At 53.1% G+C, this 6,000-nt stretch overlaps 1 protein-coding gene across 2 annotated transcripts in view; it reads left to right on the top strand.

Moving 5' to 3' along the window:
* Positions 1-1,089: 1,089 nt before the first annotated feature.
* The window catches only part of ZMAT4 (zinc finger matrin-type 4), a 369,144-nt gene continuing 364,233 nt past the window's right edge, over positions 1,090-6,000 (top strand). Inside the window, exon 1 of one of the 2 annotated variants that reach the window (XM_043454315.1) lies at positions 1,090-1,215. The gene's annotated coding sequence lies outside the window, so the exon portion shown is untranslated. The remainder of the gene's footprint in view (positions 1,216-6,000) is intronic. The other variant, XM_043454317.1, reaches the window with a different exon arrangement.

Below are 6,000 nucleotides of genomic sequence, written 5' to 3'. Positions count from 1 at the left end.
CAAATTCTTTTTCTTCCTCTTAAAAAATTCAGCTATCAAATGATGTCCGCTATCCAAAGATGTCCTCTCCAGATAGTGAGAAATAAAGGGAAAATTAAGGAAAAATAAAAGGGCAAGACTCATGCTTCATAATTCTTTGTTGAGCAAGGGAAAGCATTTAGGCTTTTCTCACCCTTGGATGAGCTGATGATGTGAGTCTAAGCAATTCACTGAAGCTGTTGGGAACAAGCAAAAGCTAGGGTCCGAGCAGAACTACTAGCTCGACAAATGCCTGTCTCTCTGGACCTCCCCGCGAGGCTAGTGAGGAATTCCAGACTTTGACTGACTTTAAAATCCGCTCTCCTGAGACTGAAGAAGGTGTAAAGAGAAGCTTTCTTCTCAGTTTGGGGGCTGAGGTGGACCACTTGGGAAAGAATGGATGGATGATCCACTGAAGGTGCACAATCTGTCCCTCTAAATAATTTAAAACGACCTTCACATGCCCTCCAGAGTGGCCCCGCGAAATACATCACTAGATTCCTTCAGTCTTTTACCTAGCTCTGCTTCCCAGAGCCTGTGTTACACAGGCAGAAACCCCACCGTCATGTTTCTCTCTGTCCTCAGGAACATTCACCAGTTGAGGGGGTGGGGGGAATAAGGCCAGAAGATTGTTGCTATGGGCTCTGTGTTGTGGAAGTTAAAATGCGGGTGCAAGAATCTGATTGCTTGATAGCTGCCCCCCCCCCCCCCGCCCCCCCATCTCTCTCCATCTCTCTCTCTCACCCCCACCCCTTCTTGGCTCTCCCCGAACCCCCACTTTTTCTACTCTCCCTTCCTCCCTCCCCCAGACTCTCAGGGTTGCACACCAGCACCCCCTGCCCCCTCCAAACACACCGGGCCGGAGGAGAGAGCCTTACAGGTTGTCAATGAAACCTGGAATTATTTCCTTTGATGGCTTAGATAATAGTAGGAGCCAGAGCAATGAGTGAGGTCGTCTGAAACCAATGCAGTCCTGCCCGGGCCCCGGGAGCCAATCGCAGGAGCAGAGGGCGGGGCGTCGGCGCCCGCAGATAATTGCTAAGTGCCTCGCTAGCACAGTTGGTCCGCGCTGCCGAAAGGTCTGGTCGCCCAGGCAGGAACGCGCAATCCTCAGCGTGCACCATCCCCGTAGCATCCCTCCAGGCTCCGCAGGCAGCGAGCCTCTGGGCACCGGGCCCCCTCTGCTCCGCGGAAAAGGTACTCCCGCTGCGTCTCCCGGGGTGTGTATGTGTGTGTGTGTGTGTGTGTGTCGGGGAGGGGGTTGCTGCGCCTGGTCCCCGGTCCTCAGTGGCTGGCAACTGAGCCTCTGTAGAGGGGGCGCAGGAAGAAAAGTTTAGGGGGAGGAAACGTGACCGAGGAGGGAAATCCCCGTCTTCTGTTGGGAGGAAAACAAGCTGATGATTTGGGAAACTTCTGCGCTGTCTACAACTGGGCTTGTTTACTACTTTTTCAATCACTGGCGCTCAGGTCTGTGGAAATAGGTCTGGTCCAGGACTGGGGTGCTGTGCCTGGGGTCGGGGTGTAGATTCGGGTGTGCTGGGTGAAGGAGGTTGGACCCTGGATGTGTTGATTTCCCCCCACGCTGACCCGGCTGCTGCGAGGCCGGTTCTGGGACTGGCGATGGGGTGGCTATGTTTTCCATCATAGGGTCTGCCCCCTTGACATTACGTGGACCTGCTGTGCCCCAACTCTCCTGACCTTCGACTTGAGTCCTTCCTCAAACTTCTGTCTCCTTCCTTCCCTGCCCCCTCCCTTGCCCACTCTGTCTCAGCTCACTTAATCTGCTAATGGGAGATGTGTGGCATCCTGGGGTGTGGGCGACTGTCCTGTGTGACCTGATGGGCATCTGTCTGCAACACACAACTTGGGGAGAAATCAACAAAGCAGTTCTCCGGGGGGCTGTGGGGTGGGGGAGGGGGGAAGACATCACTAAATTGATTAGCTCCCGAAAACTCTGGAAGACTGTCCAGGTTTGGTGTCTACGGAAATAAAGGGGCTGGAAGGAAATCGAGTCCCTTGTGAAGGTTACACCTCACCAGGGATGGGCTGTCCACTGAGCAAGCCGGGGGCTCCAGGTGTGGAGGGGGGTGGGGGGCTGTTGGGAGGAGCTGGCTCTGGTTGGGTACGCAGGTGCTGCTGTGATTGAGGGGTGACTGGAGCCGTCATCCCTGCTGTCTGTGATGACTGCTCTTCAAGGGAAAGGCTGGTCACCGCCGGAGGGCGGTCCAGCCTCGTGGCATCCTTGTTCGCTTGTGAACAGTGGGACCACAAGGGTGCGGCTAGATCTGAGTCCCACTCATGGTCCCGGGGAGAAACCCTACTCCCCAGGTTCTGCTCACCAGGAGGTGTTAGGTCCGGGGGCCTGCTAGGAAGCTGCGTCCCCGTGGGAGAAGGTGATGTGCTTGATCACAAACTTCCTTCCTGCTTTGGTGCAGGCAGCTCCTATTTGAATGTTCCATAACATTGGCCAGGTGTGTCCTCCGACCTGCCGGGTCCTCAGAAGCTGCCGGCTCGAGACTGATCTTCCACCTCCCTGAGTCTTTCTGACTTCCAGCCTAGACCCCCAAGTTGGGAGGTTCGATTCCCGGTCCTGGCCGCATGGGGACGTGAAGGCAAGGCTCCTCCAGGACACCCCGTCCCCAGATCAGCCTTCCCGCCGAGATGTGGATGTGTCCATTCTCCGGCTCCACGAATCACATTCACTCTGTAATTCTTGTTTCCTTTAACCTCTGCAAGGGCTTCTCCCCCACCTTCTTTCCACAGCTATTTCAGGTGGGAGATGTTATTGCTGAAGCTTTACTCACAACCTTTAAGAAAAAAAAAAAGAGCTGCCTGACTTTTTTTTTTTTCTTGGTCAGGATACAGTCAGCCTTCTCCTCTGCACATGTTGCCTGGCAGTAAACAAAACAAGCTTGCAACCCCGCAAAGGAGAACGCCTTTGTGTTTGGGAGCCTGGAGAGGAGGCTGAACTTTTATTGGCTGTTGAGGCATCCTTGGCCCGAGACCTTCTCCTCCGTGGTCTGTCTGGGGCAGAGAGAGCCCACAGAGGTGACATCTAGCAGGTGGGGGATTTTGAAAGAGGAGGGGGTGGCTTCAGTTTTCAGGAAGGCAGTCGTAACAGGGGAACATGGCCTTGGAGTCGCAGGGGTGTCTAGAACCGGGGACAGGGAGAGAGATTGCAGGTCCCCTCCGCCGATGCCGATCTGCTAGATCTCTGTCGTGATAGAGGACATTCAAAGTAAGGCTTTGAAACCGGGCTGGTGACTCATGCGGAGCTAGAAGGCAGGATGGGGGAGGGAGCACGGTGAGCTGCAGCTCACGAGTGGGACACACTGGGAACACTTGCCTTCCCTCTCCCCCTCCCTCTCCTCCTCCTTCGTCTTTCTTGTAGTTCCCTATTTGGAACAAAGATCATTAAAATAACAACTTAAGGCTAAAAAAGGCTTAATGGAGCTGAAGAATAATTGACGGCACGCAAAATACCGCCACCGCAACTTCACCTGGGATGGTGCCTCGGGAAACCCAGGATCCAGCCCCTTCGCCATACCATGCCATCCAGGTTGGAGAATTTCATCGCCGGCCACTGTTGGGCTGATTGGTTCCTTGTGAAGCCAGGCGCCTGCCTGTGTCTGAAGGGACTGATTAGCGTGCAGGAAATTAAATTTGTCACTTGTCATTTCATCAGATGTGGTAGCTTGGTCCTGGACCCCAGAGAAGCACCATCCGCAGGGCCCTGCCCAGCTGGCCAGCCAGGATGACGCCCCCTTTAAACCACTGTGCCATGAAAGGGTCGCCTCTGTCTGCTTTCACAAGCCAGACAAAGTCCCTTCCTTACTTTTCTGGTCCTTTTTCCTGCTCTCCATTTCATCATCAACACATCAGTAAATAATCTCTTTGCCAACCTGCTTTGATCTTGTCATTTTGTGCCAATCATGCTCTTAAAGAAAACTGCCCCCTGAAATAGGATAGAAAACATATGAAAATTTTAATCAGAGACGAACCTTCGAGTTTTCTCTCTTAAAATTTAATATTGCGATGTGGGGGGGAGTTTACTGTGTTAGGTGTTTTAGTAAACACAGTGGAAATGTCTTCTTTTCTTCCTCCAGTAGATACAACTCCCAGTAATCCTGGGGGGCGTGGGGGTGTGATTCTGGAGGTGGGAAAGTCTGGAGCAGCCTCTGAGGGCGGAGAGGCTGGAGTCTGATGCTTCTGCTTATTTAAGATACGGTGAAGGCTGTTTTGAAATCTAGGCTCTGAGTTGCGTTTACTCCACTCTGTGCTTTTCCCTCCTCATTCTCCACTTGGAAACATTTCACAGCCCAGATTATTAGTGAATGGTTCAGCTGCCTCCCCTCTCTGTAGACTGATGTGGCCCCCACCCCCACCCCCCTTGGGAGGGATTTCACAGGGCAGCAAGTGGATACCTGAATCATCTTACTTCATCCGATGTGTCTCTGTCTTTTCTTCCTTCCCTCCTGGTTCTCCCTTGCTGTCACTTAAGGGCACCTTCGAGATTGAGATTTAATATTAGACACCATCCTCATCTCACGTCTGAGACCTGAGACCGTGAACCGGAGGGAGTCAGGAATTCTAGAATGCACCTGGGATTTGGCCCCAGGGGGAGCTCTGTGTTCAGTTCTGGACCTCACCCAGACACCTAGGGTGGTGCAGAAGCCCTGCGTGAGGGCAGGGGCACAGACCTTCTGGATGCACACTGATGCCCGCTGGATGCAGCCACCACCCTTTGCAACACTGAGTCCCAACCCCCCGCCCTTAGCCTTGTACTTGCGGAGCAAGTCTGACCTTGGAAGATCTGCCTGCGGTGGAGATTAACAAACAAACGCCATTCTTTGTTTTTTGTTCTCTTCTCTCCCCTAAATGTCTCTATCAAGAGCTTGGATGGAATTGACTTATTCCTACTAAAGTGTGAACCGTTAACAGTGTCGCCACTTTCAGAGGTGTTTGAGTTCTCAATGGGATTCAAAGTGGAGTTTCTTTGTTTGTTAAGGGAGATGAGTTTGGATCGGGAATGTCTGCGTAATTGTGGCACTTTGCTTCCCTGTTAAGGCTCTGTTCTGCTCTTAGCCACGTTGAGGGCACGCTGTGGTCCCCTAGAGCATTGTGCCGGCAGGATTTGGGGTCTAGCAGCTGAGGCTTGATCCCTCAGACCTGACCTTGGGCACTGCGTCTATTTGCCTTTTCTGACCTTCACATAAAGCCCGGGACTTGGGCTGTGTTCTCAGCCACCCTTTTTCGGCTCCGACCTTCTCAGGGTTTTGCCGCCTGCGTCTGACGTCCGTCCAGGGATGCAACGGTTCTCGGAGGACTTGGGTTTACTGCGCTGCTCCACCGTGCTCAGCAATGCCTCCCTAGCTGGAGTCCCGCCGTGAAGGAAGGTCGGAACAGTGGATGTTGTACCAGAAGGAAAACAGGCTGAGGGGTGATGTAATAACCGAGTTGGGTTTAGGAGGGGATGTTATATGGAGGATGGCGACCAGCTGTTCTCCATCTCCAGTAAGGACTGAACGAGAGAAAATAGACAGAAATTGCAGCAGATGGACTTAGATTAGGTATGAGAAGAATTTTCCATCAGCCAGAGTTGTTAAAAAGGGAAGGTTTGGAGCCTCTGTGATGATCTTTAGGAAATGGATGAGCAGGGAGTTCAGCTGGGGGAGCAGGCAGGGGTCTGTGAGGGCGTGGGGACAGGCTGGGGCTGTCTAGTGTAGAGGTCCTGGCCCATTCCTGTTGAGGGTCCTGTTTTGTTTTTTTTTTAATTTCTCTGAGACCTTACCTGTGCTCTGGGGCATCAAAGAGATGGAGAATCAGAGTCCCAGGAATGGAGGCAGGCCACCCCGCTGCTGTCCTGTTGCTGCAAGGGGAACAGACTTGATAGGCTTGAGGACCTCATCTCAAGTCCAGCCTTTCGTTTCTAGACGTGGTGCCTGAGGCCCAGAGAGGTGACCCGTGGGAGACCTGGGGCCA

The sequence above is a fragment of the Cervus canadensis genome, chromosome 31, assembly GCF_019320065.1.
Source record: "Cervus canadensis isolate Bull #8, Minnesota chromosome 31, ASM1932006v1, whole genome shotgun sequence".
Lineage (NCBI taxonomy): Eukaryota > Metazoa > Chordata > Mammalia > Artiodactyla > Cervidae > Cervus > Cervus canadensis.
Note: the sequence above shows the minus strand (reverse complement) of the source record. Positions and strands in the feature narration are given on the sequence as shown.